Raw genomic sequence first — 3,659 nt, forward strand, 5'->3', positions numbered from 1 at the left:
ATGATATATTTTCTTAGGGCACTTGAAGTCGTAATATGTATTTTTCATGATGAGTATAAATTCACTAGAAACCTGAGGTTAAAACTGAGTGGTAAGAACTTTTGCCAGATATTTAGAGATGGAAATCAGTGTCCAGGGAAAAAGAAAATACTGTAACATATATCTTATGCTATAATTTCCTCCCTGATTTCTTCTTATACTTTATATTTCTCTCCTGTGGCATTTTAAATGTTCTATCTTGTATAATTTTTGTCGATGTGTCTCTTTTACCCTCAGTAGACTGTAAATTCCTAAAGGATAGTAATTACTGTACATTTATGTATTCTCTATTGTTGCTTTTCTTGTTTTGTATTCTGCATTTGTTTACTGCGTACTTAGAATGTGCCAGAGCTGGGTCGGGCGTGGTGGCTCACGACTGTAATCCCAGCACTTTGAGAGGCTGAGGTGGGCGGATTACCAGCCTGGCCAACATGGCGAAATCCTGTCTCTCCTAAAAATACAAAAATTAGCCAGGCATGTTGGTGCATGCCTGTAATCCCAGCTACTTGAAAGCCGAGGCATGAGAATCACTTGAACTCAGGAGGCGGAGGTTGCAGTGAGCCACCTGGGTGACAGTGCAAGACTCTGTCTCAAAAAAAAAAAAAAAAAAAAAGTCAGATCTGTACTAAGTCTTTAAGAATGAATAAGATATAACTTCTGCCCTCCAGATGCTTGTTTCTAATAAGGAGACAAATGTAACATTTAATACAGTATAATGACTGTTGTAATTATGAAGTTAAAGGTACAGTGGAGGCTTAATAGAGAACTGAGCAATTTAACTTAGAATTTCAATTTGTTGGCCAGGTGCGTTGGCTCAGGCCTGTAATCCCAGCACTTTGGGAGGCTGAGGCAGGTGGATTACCTGAGGTCGGGAGTTCGAAACCAGCAGACCAACATGGAGACACCCCATCTCTACAGTACAAAACTAGCTGGTCCTGGTGGCGCATGCCTGTAATCTCAGCTACTCGGGAGGCTGAGGCAGGAGAATGGGAGGCAGAGGTTGCAGTGAGCCGAGATTGCGCCATTGCACTCCATCCAGGGCAAGAAGAGCGAAACTCCATCTCAAAAAACAAAAAACGAATTTCTATTTTTTTATTTTAATGATTAACAAGTGAAAAGTCTCAGACTGTGAAAATAAAGAATCAAGCAACTATTGTCTGTCCATGCAGCTATACTTGCTGATAGTTACATGGAGCACAGGTGTCTGTGAGTTAGTGGAATCTCTTTGTTCTTCCATGAGAAGCATTGGTATTTTAAAGTGGGATGAAATCTGAAAATAAGAACACAAAATAAAAAGTGTTTTATAAGAAATCTATTTTATTAAAGAAAATCTTTAGAAAGTTCATTTAAAATTTACCACCAGAATTCAAAGTAATGATGCTTAAACACTTGGAAAAGAGAACAAAGAGTAATATCTTCTCATGTAGTGTAGTATCTTTGGATTTAAATAGTTTAAAATGCAGTTTTTCCTTTCTCACGGAATCTTCCCAAACCAGTAGATAGAACTCCCACTGGATTTTCTTGTAACTCCCATTTGGTTCAGAAGGAGGGAGCAAAGAATGTAGGAGCTGGGGCCTGGTGGTAGCATAGGTATTTGAAATTGACTGAGTGTGAGACAGTAGCAAGTGTTGTGAGTTGTGCCATGTTTAGAGAGGACTGATTGTTGCCACCTAGGATTATAGTCTCAGTGTAACATTTTAAAGTTATTTGAAAACTTCTGAACTTACCTGAACAATGAATGAATGAAAATTAAAAAATGAAAAAATAAACAGTTTACACTAAATATTTCATTTAGATGAACTTTATAGAGGAGCTAGTAGCCAAGCTTCTATTTTTGAGATCCCCATGATTGTAAAGGGGCTCACATTTGTCCCCTGTGTAGTCCAAGATCAGTCCCCTGTCCTGGATCTTTTCTCTAGAGAATCTGACTCAGTATGTCCGGGGCACAAGAAGCTCTACATTTAGGGCTGGGCTCAGTGGCTCATGCCTGTGATACCAGCACTTTGGGAGGCTGAGGCAGGCCGATCATTTGAGGTTGGGAGTTCAAGACCAGCCTGACCAATACGGTGAAACCCCATCTCTACTAAAAATACAAAAATTAGCTGGGTGTGGTGGCAGGCACCTGTAATCTCAGCTACTGGGGAGGCTGAGGCAAGATAATTGCTTGAACCCAGGAGTCGGAGGTTGCAGTGAGCCGAGATTACGCCACTGCACTCCAGCCTGGGCTACAAAATGAGACTCTGTCTTAAGAAGCTCTACATTTAACAAGCCCTGCAGGTGCTTTTGATGAGCAGTTGGGTTTAAGAACCTTATCTCAAGACTATTTTTTTCCTTTACAGGTTTTGCCCTTTGATGAGCTAAATGTAGAGGCAAAGTGGGTGAAGTGAAAATGACCAGATTGTTGCCACTACTTTTTTTTTTTTTTTTTTGAGACGGAGTCTCGCTCTGTCGCCCAGGCTGGAGTGCAGTGGCCGGATCTCAGCTCACTGCAAGCTCCGCCTCCTGGGTTTACGCCATTCTCCTGCCTCAGCCTCCCGAGTAGCTGGGACTACAGGCGCCCGCCACCTCGCCCGGCTAGTTTTTTGTATTTTTTTTAGTAGAGGTGGGGTTTCACCGTGTTAGCCAGGATGGTCTCGATCTCCTGACCTCGTGATCCGCCCGTCTCGGCCTCCCAAAGTGCTGGGATTACAGGCTTGAGCCACCACGCCCGGCCTGTTGCCACTACTTTTAAGTAAAGTAACAACAAACTGACGTGATGGTATGTAGGTTACACAGCATTTTCATATTTCATTTAGATTTGTAACCCTTTAAATAATTGTTATTATTAATATCCCTATTTTATAGTTGAAGAGAGGGAAGCACCAAGGAGTTAAATGACTTTCTCAGTGTCCCCCAGCTTGTCTGTGGTAGAACTAAACCTTCAACCCAGATCTCTTAACTCCCAAACCCTGTTTCATGCTCACAGTGATAAGAGGCAACCTGGATGCAAAGTAGATGTGTATTACAGGTTGAGGAGGGGTGAATAGTTTCATGAACTTTTAAAAAGGAGTTCCATTTTTAAATTCTTCCTAGAGCTTCTATAAACCTTTTTTAAGACAGCAACAGTGACTCTGGCTTATTTGCTACTAGTTCTCTGCTTTGTTATCACCCAAGCCCACCATGGACCCCATGCTAGAGAGGGCAAAGACTTTCTTCTTCTTCTTTTTTTTTTTTTTTTTTTTTTTTGTTTTTGAGACAGAGTCTCGCTCCTGTTGCCCAGGCTGGAGTACAGTGGCATGATCTCGGCTCACTGCAACCTCCATCTCTCACGTTCAAGCAATTCTCCTGCCTCAGCCTCCCAAGTAGCTGGGATTACAGGCACACACCACCACGCACGGCTAATGTTTGTATTTTTAGTAGAGACAGTCAGTCTGGCCTCAAACTCCTGACCTCAGGTGATTCACCCGCCTTGGCATCCCAAAGTGCTGGGATTACAGGTGTAAGCCACTGTGCCCAGCAAGTCTTCTATTTTCTAATGGCCACACTCCCAACAAGTCATGCTTGTGCATCACCTGTTTCTTTTTCTTTTTCTTTTCTTTTCTTTTTTTTTTTTTTTGAGAGACAGAGTCTCGCTCTGTCAC

This window comes from Mandrillus leucophaeus, unplaced genomic scaffold (genome assembly GCF_000951045.1).
Source record: "Mandrillus leucophaeus isolate KB7577 unplaced genomic scaffold, Mleu.le_1.0 Scaffold541, whole genome shotgun sequence".
NCBI classification, from domain to species: domain Eukaryota; kingdom Metazoa; phylum Chordata; class Mammalia; order Primates; family Cercopithecidae; genus Mandrillus; species Mandrillus leucophaeus.